The sequence below is a fragment of the Canis lupus genome, chromosome 5 (genome assembly GCF_003254725.2).
Source record: "Canis lupus dingo isolate Sandy chromosome 5, ASM325472v2, whole genome shotgun sequence".
NCBI classification, from domain to species: domain Eukaryota; kingdom Metazoa; phylum Chordata; class Mammalia; order Carnivora; family Canidae; genus Canis; species Canis lupus.
Window position 1 is genome coordinate 58618469 of NC_064247.1, and position 11589 is coordinate 58630057.

An 11589-nucleotide genomic window follows, 5' to 3' on the forward strand; every position below is an offset into this window, starting at 1 on the left:
GCTATGCTCAGGTTTAAAAATTCACTTACTCTCAGAACTAGTTGAAATCTGTTATAGTTACAGTTTATTATAGCAAAAGGACACAGATTAAAATCGGCCAAAGGAAGAGACTTGTGGGATAGAGTCCAGGAAATGTGTGGAGCTCCCACCATCCTCCGTGCTGTAGATGCATAGAGCGTGCTCTTTCCAATAGTAGTGGTGACCACACACACACACTATCCCCCAGGAAAGTCCCCCAGCCTTGGTTTCATCACATAGACATGGTTGACCTCAGTCTCCAGTCCCTCTAAGGGTGAGCTGATACCACTTGACCAAAGCCTCCACCCTATGTCAAATTGTTATACTATCCACCATGGCCCATGGTGCCCAGGTAAACAAGGAGACTCTTATCAGACAGGAAATTCCAAGAGCTTAGAGATCACTTTCCAGGGACTGAAGGCAAACACCAGAGCTCTCTTTGGAAGAGTTAAATCCTTTACTACATACTGTATCTTTCTCTTGGCCAAGAAGGCTGAGTTATAAACAAACTGAAAGGTGCTCCTTACATATTCATAGAGACATATGTTTACAGGAGGTGGGTGAGCACTGAGTCAGGATAAAATTCACACCTGATAGCACTGTACAGAAGAGCTATCCTCCTTTGAGCCTTGAGGAATTCCCTGCCCTTCTGTAAGGCATGTTGGCTTTTCTCACCCTGGTCATAGACCACTGGTGAAGGGTTGACTTCCTGACAACAAAAGCCTAATTTGAATAAATAAAGTGCTGGGGTGGTGGGTATGGGCAAGTTCACCTCTAGACTCAAATAACCAAAAGACTGAAGATGCCCAAAGCATTGGCACCACAACTCTTGGAGCGATGGATTACCAACAGGAGCTTGATGGAGGCTCTGGTTTAGCACAACTCTGTGAGCTATTGTGATGTGAAGCCAACTTGCTAGGGAGACAAGGATAGAGACAGGGTCCTATTGGCAGATATTCACTGTGTGAGTATTCTTCAATGAGTAGACAATGAATGGATGAATAGGATTGGATGGATAGTTCATTGGATGGAAGGATGGATGGATAGAAAGAAGAAGGGATGGATGGATGGTTGGATATATGGATAGGAAGATGAATGAAGAGAAGGAAGGTTGGAGAGAAGGATGGATGGGTGGATGGATGAGTGATGTGGTGTGGGAGTAACATGATGTGGGGGATGCAAACACTGAGTAAGAAGTCCAAGCTGTGAAGCCAACTCTAGCTGGCCAGATTTGTATGAGGATCAAATGAAAAAAGAAATGCAGGTGTAATGTCCAGCACAGCATCTGGTGCAGACTAGGCTCTTAGTAAAAATCAACTTCCTGTGTCCTCTTTTCCTTGTTGGCACTCAGTGCCTACAAGTTCCACTGGGCTCTGCTATGTTGCATGGTTTGGCCTGTGACCAATAGATGTGTCTCATTTTGGGCAGAGGGTGGGGGAGTGAGTCCCCTCCCCAAATACTGTGTCTGCAGTGTTTTGACCCTTTGCATACAGATGCTGCATCTGTGTTGAACTCACGACACTCATTCACTCAATTCTATCCCTACCTACAAACATCAGAACAATTCTTTGTGGCCGTGGACCAGACATGGCCATCCTCAAGAAGGTGTCCTAGTTATTCAGATTGACACAGATGCTCTTTCTTCTTGGACCTTCATTGCTTGGTGTCGGGGAAATGATGGCTCTGGTCCTGGCCCTGATGCAGGATCCTGGGTGGGCACTCGTGTAGCTGTCCCTTGAGGGATCTGTTTGTTCTGGAGGGAAAAATACCCACCACATTCACCTTGACCCCTTTAGAATCTGCACTGAAACCTTTGTCCAATGATCCCTTTATGGGGATGAAACACTTGCTGGGGTCAGGGTGCCCCACTTGCATGAAACCCCAGCTACCTTCCAGGGTCAGTGTCAGATGTGTTGAGGGGCAGGGGTGCAAACGCTGGTGAAGGACATGCTTGATGATTGTCTTCACTGAGCAGTCACAAATACTGTCCTCTGTCTCTGGGGAGTGATGGTTTTGGACGGTGACATATGAGACGTGTCTCATCCCCCCTAACTGAGGTCTCTGGTTCAGGCTCCCACCAGACCTCTCCCTCCCAGGAAGCCCCACTGGAGCATGAGGCGCCTGTGATCACCAATCAATTATTCCTTATTAAGTATATTTCCTTCATTAGTCATTTCTTTGCTGCTTCATTAGTCTCTTAAGTTTCAGTGGGTTTCAGGCATCATTGAATATGAGATAATTTATTTTATTAGGCAATTTATTTTCTGGGTACATTTTTAAAGGTCAATTAATCAATTTAAATGGATGGGTGAAGGATGGGGATCCAAATACTCCTGAGACAAAAGTTATCTCATTGGCACTTTTGGGGGAGAGGTTTGCTTTTCTTTTCTGGCTTGGGAAGGATGGGGTCAAGTGGAGCCAGAGTGGAGGCATCTTGAGCAGAGAATAGCATTGAGGACGTGGAGGCCCAGCTCCCTCATCTCCTTGGAAGGTGGCAGCCACAGCAGGAAGTACAGAGATGCCCTGAGGAGGAGCTGGAGGGAGAGACAGTCTGTGGTCTGAGGCTTGAAGCTCATGTGTCACTGGCCCGAAGCCCGCCCCTGGAATGAAAGGGATCCCATCCACGAAGCTGAACTCAGACTGCGTGTTTCCCCAGTGCCTCATAAATAATAAATAAAAACACATTATAAATATTTAACAAGCAAGAAACATGCTCCAAGCCAAAAGTAAACCGTCAATGAGTGGTTTCATCTGCTGCATCCAGCAAATTGCCTTTTCGCCCAGATTTCCAAACGGAAACACTTGGTTGGATGGAGGCTCTTGTCACTCGCAGGGGCAGGTGCCATCTCTGCTCCGCTGCCTGACCTCCCAGCTGGTCGTTTTCAGTGGGCAGGAAACTCGCTGGCTCATGAGAGCAAAATAATGGGTGTTCTTCAGAATCAGAGATTTTCCCAAGCAGCTATTTTCCTCCCAAAATGAGTTTCTGAGTGATTAATATTATTGTCAGTTGATTGCTACATAATAAATGATAGCAGCCAGCCACACATGCTTACTTCGTGTGGGGACATTTGTACATGCTATCTCATCACATCCTTGCAAGAATAAAGCAGGTACCACCGCTGTTGTCACCTGAGGAAATGGGGCGGCGAGGTAGCCCAGTTGGCTCACCCCCGGGGTGTGAGGACTTGAACCCGGGTCTCTGGCTCCCCAGCTCAGCAGCTCTCTTACTAGGGGTCATGCTGGTGCTCCCGATGAATTGCCGCCTGGCCCAGGCTCTGAAGCCACCAGCTTTGGGGGAAGATGGATGTTTCTCCATCTTGGGCTGCTGATCCTGGGCTGATCCTGGCAACCATGCTGGGTCCGCAGGGAACTGGTTGTTTTAAGGGGAAAAAAAGCAGTGGAACAATTTTGTTTGTTTGCAGAACAAACAAAATTGCATTTTACAGAAATCGCATTACACTTTAGTAATTGCTATGCATTTATGGATGGGTATGAACCATGAGCCTCGGCTGAGTCCCTTGAGCAGAAATTACCAGGATGCTGTTACTCTCAGGTCATCACATTTTTTTTTTTTTTTTTGGTAATTGGCATGCTATTGTTTATGTTTGTAAACATCTGTGCTTCTCCTTACTTTTTTGGGTGGTGGTGTAATCTACTTCCAGTTCCTAAAGATAGATCAACACTTAAAAGTAGTTATTAAAGCATAAGCATAGTGATACAGATGGGAACATAAATAGTACAGCTTAGAATAGCTGAAACAATGTACATAGTGTGTGCTGGACTCCAGCACAAATACAGCCTGCAGATCTCCGAGCGCTGAGGCAGGCAGGCTGAGCCTGTGGGGTCCGCACGCTGGAACTTGCTGGGATGGGGATCTGATTGCCCAGGGCCCCCAGGTGTGATCTCTTGGGAGACTTTCAAACGGTGACGTGACATCTTGGAAGCTTTCAGTTCATTTTCAGAAGAGCCGAGTGATTGCTCTGGTCAACCAAGGGAGCTCATCGTCCCTAAATGACATTTCCTGGCACAAAACTGACACATGATGAATCCTGTCACTGTGGACAGAGAGATCAAAGCAGTGAAGGTGTCACTCAAAACAGTGACAAGAGCAGCAAGAAGTGCATGCCGTGCCACCGCTGCGAAGTTTGAACAACTTAGAGGCACCTGTTAAGCTCAGAGAGGACAGGATGGCGATTTGCCACCATCTGTCTACCTTATGACACACAGGGACGCACTATGTGTGTAAATGCTGTTCCCAGTGTGTGGGCACGCCAGCATGCCTGTTACAGCATGGTTGGATGGAACCACAGGTGGGCTCAGTGTGAACGGCTGGTGGTGTGTGGCATTTCACATGGAGGGAGAAGAGCTTGAGGACTCCTGGGTCCATCTTACAGGTGAAGAGAGTTTTCGTAGCCAATGATGCTCTGGTGAGTTGTGGCAAAAACCCAGAAAGCTGGGTGGAGGTTGGCGCGGAGGCTGTGCCATTGGTGTGTATGCCCTGGACAGGGTCCTGGCACACAGGTTAGCCTGGGGGGGGGGGGGGGCGAGGGCTACTGTGCATGGTGATGGAGAGCATCATTTGCAGGAAACGGTGACACAGAGATAAGGCTGTATCTCCAGCCAGGGTGCCCTGTGAGGAGATGGGCAGAGGATGCAATGTTCTGCTTTCTCACCTGGAAGCTGAGGGGCCAGCGCTCATACAGGCATTTGAAATGAGAGATGGGTTGAAAAAAACCTTTCACAATGCTCATCACACCAGGAAAGGGCTGTCACCCCATGGCCAACGACATGATCTGAAGGCTGAGAATAAGACATCATGATGATTTTCTTCGCTGGCCAGGACAGGAGGATAGAGGACTTGTTTCTGAAATATTCAAAACTCCATCCCACATTGCACGAGACTGAGAAGGAACACTCTCAGTTCAAGGCAGAGACATAGCTACCCCTCTCTTTCCCCAGTTGGGTGAGACGTCTCCGTTCCCAACTTTGGACCAACCTGCCACCACACACAGCTCCAAAACTGGTCTGCACCGAGGAGCTCCTCATCGCTGGTCTCTGTTGCCCGTGGGTGCCCCGGAAGCCGCCTCCACCACCAGCAATCCCGAATGGCAAGCCAAGACTCCTTGTTATGGTGGGAGGAAAGTGAGGAGAGAGTCAGGTGAGTCTGCCCCCGGGTTCAGGTTGTCTTCCCCAAAGCAGCTCTAGGTGTACGCCTGCAGGTGCAGACACTGTCTGTCTCAGCTGTCACTACCTTATATAATCTTTAAATGCTGTGTTTTGTTTCAATTTAAAAAGTTTACTCAAAGGTGTTGGTTGGTATGCAAGCCCAATGCCCACTATGTCACCTATGGGCTCCAGAAATCCCTTCTCAGGTGGATCGAGGCTGGTGTCTATGGGATTTGATGTCACAGTGGACAGAAAGGCATTTATTTGGAGCCAGCTGTGTGCCAGGCCCTTCCACGCTGGGTCCAACCACATGATGTGGTCCTGAGCTGAGGGGTAGCATCTTTATTTTCAGGTGGAGAAGCCAGATCCACGAGGTGACCTGGACAGACAGGTTAGGTTGATATGTGGTCCAATCTAAAGCCACCGATTCCCAAGCCCTCCTGCCCCACCCTGGACAACTTTAGGGTCGTAGGACCACCCCCTCCTAAGGAACTGAAACCTCTGCAAGCAGTTGCCACTCTCCTTGGCCCCTTCTCACTGTAGAGTTGGTCGAGATCAGCACTGATCCTGTGCCTCTGAGCTGGACACACATCTTGGTGCCTTTGCTCAGAAGCCTCCCCCCAGGGCTAGTGCTGGGGCAGGGGTACAGTAAGGGTAGCAAGCTGAAGCCCCTGCGGCCATGGAGCTGTGGCTCCGTGGAGGTGATAGAGGCCACTGGGCAGCCACAGGTGTGGCCATCAGGTGGATAGAGCCTGGGCCTCTGGGTGAACCAGCTTCTCTCTTGGAGGACTGTTCCGCCTCCCACCTCCTGTCTGTCCCTGCTCCAGCCCAGTCTCATGTGGGGAGTGGCCCTCCACACAGCAGAGTACATGGGGAGCCTCCCGGCCCCGGGGATGCCACCTCCTAGCCCCGGGAACCAGCCCTGGACTCCTGCACTCAGGGAGGGGCTCCTGGCCTCTGCTTAGACGCCTGCTCCTTTAGCTTGAAAGATCCGGAGAACGAGGGGCTCCATCCAGTCTCTGCGCTAACTGTTCTCCCTGGACTCACAGCTCACTTCAAACCTGACCTGATAAATATATGATCAGGAAAGTCTGCCAACAGGAAGGCTCTGGAGAGCAGAGCAGAGGAGCTGCGGCCATCAGAGAGCTGGCCACGGTGGGCGCGGGCGCTCCGTGCCTGGGTTTGGCCATTTTGCTGTCGAGAAGCCAGGACATTTATCTTTAACGGGGTCCTGATATGTATGCTGGTGTAGGGTGTGTAGCCAGAGGGGGCGGGGGGGAAATCCTCAAAATAAGCTGTTCCAGTGAAAACCGAGCTGCAGGAGATGGGGATTGGTGAACGTTGTGGGGGGGGGGTCTCAGCCCCTCCCTGTGGAAGTATCCTCCCAGAGTTTTCTAGAAGGCTTCTATCTCAAGAAGCCCAGCGCCGGATTGCCAAGAGGGACTGAGTAATTAGCCTGAATTTATATTAATGGCATTTTAGATTAGTCACAGCTGAGCCCCCCTTCCATCCTGTGCACTGGGGAGCCAGACGTGAAGGAGAAACGGAAAAATATAAATAAAAAAGTGAAAAAGACAAAATAAAAGTGCCAGTTGTGTCCGAGGGAAGGAGCAGAGGAGGCCGAGGGGGAGCAGGAGGCAGGTGGTTGTCCCATCTGTGCCTCTGGCAGCTCCCAGCGGCCTTTCCTTCTGCCTGTGCCTGTGCCTCTCACCCAGTGGGGTCCCACGATGTGGATCCCATGCCCTGGTCCCAGGTGACTGGTGCGGGAGCCTGTGTGGGGGACTGAAAGGCCCCCCAGTGGTGATCCGGCCAGAGCCTGCTGTGAACTCAAGCTCCACACCCTGCAGCCCGGCCTAGACCCTGACTCCACTGCTTCGCAGCTCTGGGACCTTAGGTGGCTTCCAGCACTGCCCTCACCCCCGGGTTCCTGTCACTGAATGGGGCCAAGGCTGGTGCTGGCTTGCTGGCGGCTCTGCCTGCTGGCGGCTTGGGAATACAGCTGTGCCCCTGATGATGAAGCACCTCTGGGGCTCAGCTCCATCAGGGCCTGGCCTCTAGGCAGCAGGTGGAACTTGTATTACATGTGGCCCCAGGGCTGCAGGCAGCAGGTGCGCTTCTGGTGATTGTTGTCCCTGCCCTGCGGTGGGGTCCAACGTCCTGTCTAGCATGGTCCAGTGCCCAGCATGGTCCAGCCGGCATTTCTGACGCTGACCCTGACCCACAGGCCCACCCGGCGCTGTCTGTGGGCCTGGGGATCAGCAGAGACAAGACTGAGTCGGTGAATATTCATGAGCTTGGGACCAGGTGTGGGAAGGACAATAGGGGAACAGATAGAAACTTCCCCCACCCCCCCGCGAATAGCTCCTGTCCCCTCCCAGCCCCGCTCCATGCCAAGGGCTCAATCTCCAGGTTCTAATGGGAATCCCATCCCCGACAAATCTCTCCCACTCCCCTGAATGCTCCTGAGCTGGTGAAGGATCTCTGCCTGGACCAGACAGCTCACCTGTGCTCTCCTCTCTCAGGAAAGGCTATGGCCTGGGTCCTGGGTTTTGCCCCTAAAATGAAAGCGGTTGTTAATAACCAGAACATGGAGAGGCTTTTATGGGCCTGCTACAGATCCATCTCTTTCCTGGTTTGTTCAATCTCATTAAAAGTGTTCAAACATCTTGCTGCCAGCATGCTGGGAAGGAGGGGGCCCTCTTCGCAGCCTTGTAGGAAGAAGTACAAAGGGCGGATGAGAACATCCTGTAAATGCCAGCTTTTGCCTTCTTGCAGACGTTTGCCAGGGAAATTCTGCAGGAGGGAGAGCGGGTCTCACCTGTCCACGTAGGGCACTGCTCAGGTCCGGGGACATGAGGAGACCGCAGCTGGCAGGGCTGTGCTGGTCTTCCCCTGAGGCTCTCCGCATCCCACACTCTATTAAAGGGGTTTACAGAGCAGTCCCCCAACCTCTCCTGAGAGCCCCACTTCACAGACAGGGGAGTGATGCCTGCAGGTACCCCTCTTGGTGGCACGTGATGCTGTGGACAGCGTGGGGTTGTCCTGGGACAGCGGAGTCCACGTGCTGCCTCGAGGAGTGTGGTGCTCTGAGATCTGCCAGGCCTGAGCAGCGCCCCCCTGCTCACCCAGGACCCCCAGGGCTTCCTCCTCTTTTCTCCCAAAACCCGTTCCCTCCGACCCCCTGACACGTGGAGGCCACCATCTGTGCTCTTCGGGGTGGCTCGTTTCTTGATCACGTGCTATACCTTAGGTCTCAGCATAGGCTACCTGTTGTTCCCATACCAGTGCAGCACGGCGAGCATGACTGTCCCCATTTCACAGATGGGCCCATCACAGATGACGGGTCTGGGAGCAGGGGCAGACCCACGGCGGTAGGAGCCAGGTCTGTTCCTTCTCAGGGTTACCTGATTCCGCTGATTCTGAGGCTCGTCCACTCCCAGGCTTGAGTCTGTGGTCATGTTCTTCCCACGGCCTCTATGAGCCTCAGTTCGCCATCTGTGGAATGGGGCGAGGGTGCCGCTGTGGCTCTGGAGGGTCCGTGGGAGGCTGTCATGCAGGACGCACTCAGGAAACAGCAGCTATTCACGAGTGGATGAGTGGGCTCCGGCTGGCCCGGCCTCTGAATCCCCGCCAGGCCGAGGGCCAGTCCACCGGGCACTGGAGGGCCTTGAGAAGCGGATCGAAAGCCACGGCAAGGCAGGCTCCTGTGGCTCCTTGGTTGCCTGTGTCCGCGGTGGGTGCTGTCCTGCTCGCGGAGCCTGAGACGCCGTGCAGCCGTCCTCCTGATGCGTGGGGACAGCCTGGCAAACTCATGTCTTTCCTCCTTCCAGAGCCTTTTCAGCATTCCAAAAAAAAAAAAAAAAAAAACCACCCAAAAAACCTTGAAGAATTCTATTCTTAGCATTGAAAACATCTCCATAAATCTATATTGAGAAACAGAACACAATAGACTCTTCTGGTTGAGCGAAGTCGGCCTTTGACGGGTTACGCCAGACATCGCCAATCTCGGCAGCACGAACGGGGGCTCGGAAGCTATAATTTGCCTCTAATTGACACTCGGCCGCCTCCGGGGCCGTCCTGCCCTCGGCTCCTGGAGAGAGGTCCTGGGGAACCGCCAACGATCGCGGAGGCAGATCCGTCCTGAGGCCTGCTGCCGTCCAGAATCGTGGAATCAGCGCAGCAGAAGGAAACAAACCTCCATCTCCTGACCCTCCCTATCTCCCTCCCTTTCCTTCTTTCTCTCCTGGTCTGTCTGTCCGTCTCTGTCTCTGTCTCCCCACCGCCCTGTCAAAAAGAAAACCCCTTTCTCTCTCGCGGATGAGCTTCTCCTTTGTTCCTCACAGCGGAGACAAGTGAGGGCCAGGAGGACCCCGCTTCAGCCCTTCCTTGGGCAGCAGGGACCCCGGGGCACGGAGGCCCCCTCACCCCTGGGTGGGTAGCAGATGGGGCTTTTTTTCCGGGGTGTGGTTGTGGTCCCTGGAAGCAGTGTGATCGTCAGGCTTCCAGGTCAGCACCTGCTCCCCCACCAGCCATAGACCCTCTCACCCTGCAAGGGCTGCCCTGAGCCCCGTGGATCCTGGGGTTCTCGAGGCAGGCCTTGGGGTCTGGTTTGTTCCCTTCAATCCCATCAGGGCTCTTTCCTACTCTTTACCACTGAGCTAACTTTTGATGGATTTTCCCCCAAAGGCCGATGGCTTCTCAGAAGTGTGGGAGCTCGCGTCTTCTATGAGAGCCTGAGTTTGCCCTCCTGTTTGCCCCAGCAGCCTTGCATGGTCCTTGGCACGTCTTTCCATGGTGCCAACTTCTGCCTCCGTAATCTGACAGCCGCATGTTGCTGGCGGCTGTGGGATCTAGTCTCACACGGCTCTGCAAATGACGGGAGGCGTGACCAAGGGCATTTCCTAGATGCCGAGCACCCCCAGCTCCCAGCAGCCTGTCTGTGCCTTTGATGTACAGAGAAGAAGCCAGTTTCTGAAGATCTGATTGAAGTTTGGGCTGTGTCAAAGGTCAGAGGCAGGAACAAACCGATGAAAGCAAACAAAATCATGCTAGAATGACTGTCTTCACGAGCCCAGCGCTGGGTCAGCTGGGTCGGGAATGAATCATTGTTTCCCTTCAGTGAGGCAGAGGGGCCCGTGTCTGCTGTGCTAATGCTACCGGGCTAACCTTTTCCTTCACTGCAATTTCATGGGCGATGAGGCGGGAGGGCAATGAGAAATAGGAGCCCCACTCCTACTGGGGCCACTGTTGCCCCACGTCAGAGATGCAGGGGGTGTCGGACTTCTCTGCTCTTGGGGGAGTTGCAGAATGAGTGTTTCAAAAGCCCCAGAGCCAGTGAACCCAGCAACAGATACACACATACTCACACCCACAAAAATAAGGCTTTTGCGGCCTCGCCTCCCCAGATTTTGTGGGAGAGCACGAGTCACTCAGGGATGATGCTGAGGACACCGGGCACAGAGCCAGCAGCTACCAGGTCCTTCCTGTGTGGCGGGCCCTGGGCTGGGGGCTCTTCTTTCTAATTTAGGAGGAGCATGGCAGCCCAACAGACCATCATTCACTCCAAAAATGCCCTCTGAAAGATGACCTGGCAATATGTCCTCAAATGCACGTGTCCTGTCCACCCTTTCTGCTGAGAGACTTTTCCTACAAGACCCCCAAGGAGCTGGCAAGGGAGGCAGAGGGCAGGATGGTCAGATCTGCTGGGCCAGTGGTTGGGCGGCTTGAGTCGCGTGCAGGGCTGTGTGTGCATGGCCGGACGGGCAGTCCCTTGTGGGCAGAGGTGGGCACAGCAGAACCATGTGTTCAGGCTGAAGTGGGTTCTCTCCAGACTCTGATTTTCTCTGCAATTAGAGAAAACCCACCAGGCTCAGTGCGGGTGGAGTAAAAATAAGCCTGGGCGCTGATGCTGTGAATGCTCCATGTGCGGTCAAGGGTTTGAATAGTGGCACACCCAAGGGGGTTGATTGCTGCTTTACCCGGGTGTGCTTGCTGCCCCTGGTCCTGCTGCTGCCCCTCCCAGATGCCCAGCCTCCAGGCCAGGAAAGGCCTGTCTTGTCCTCCGGGTCTCTCTCAGCTTTTCTTGTCGTGTCCGGCTCCCTCCCAGTGCTCGAACGGCCCTTACCCCCATCCGTTGCTCTTGGCACTTTACTCTGCTTGCACACATTGAGCCTTTGCTATTTGTAAGCTGCCGTGAGCAGGGGCACCATTAACAGCAGTGCCTGTTCAGGACACCCTGGACAGTGAGTCGGAGTGCCAGACCCCAGCCATGATCTGGCTGGTGGACTTGGACGGCTGATTAGCCTCTCTGGGCCTCAGTTTGGGCAGGGATGAGGGACCTAAGAACTGGATGATTTGTTAAGAATCAGATGACAGAGTTTGTAAACTGTGAAAGGATGTTTATTA

At 53.0% G+C, this 11589-nt stretch overlaps 1 long non-coding RNA gene across 4 annotated transcripts; it reads right to left on the reverse strand.

Moving 5' to 3' along the window:
- Positions 1–2242: 2242 nt before the first annotated feature.
- Positions 2243–10232, reverse strand: LOC112646945 (uncharacterized). Of its 4 annotated transcripts, XR_003128012.3 has the most exons (5): positions 8589–10232; positions 7688–7739; positions 5015–5140; positions 4692–4818; positions 2243–3388 (listed from the first exon to the last, which is right to left on the reverse strand). It is a non-coding gene; the product is annotated as an uncharacterized LOC112646945 (long non-coding RNA). The 4 variants fall into 4 exon arrangements; XR_007410874.1 differs by lacking the exon at positions 4692–4818 and having other exon boundaries at positions 8589–10217; XR_003128010.3 differs by having other exon boundaries at positions 2243–4818; positions 8589–10208.
- Between the last annotated feature and the right edge of the window lie 1357 nt (positions 10233–11589).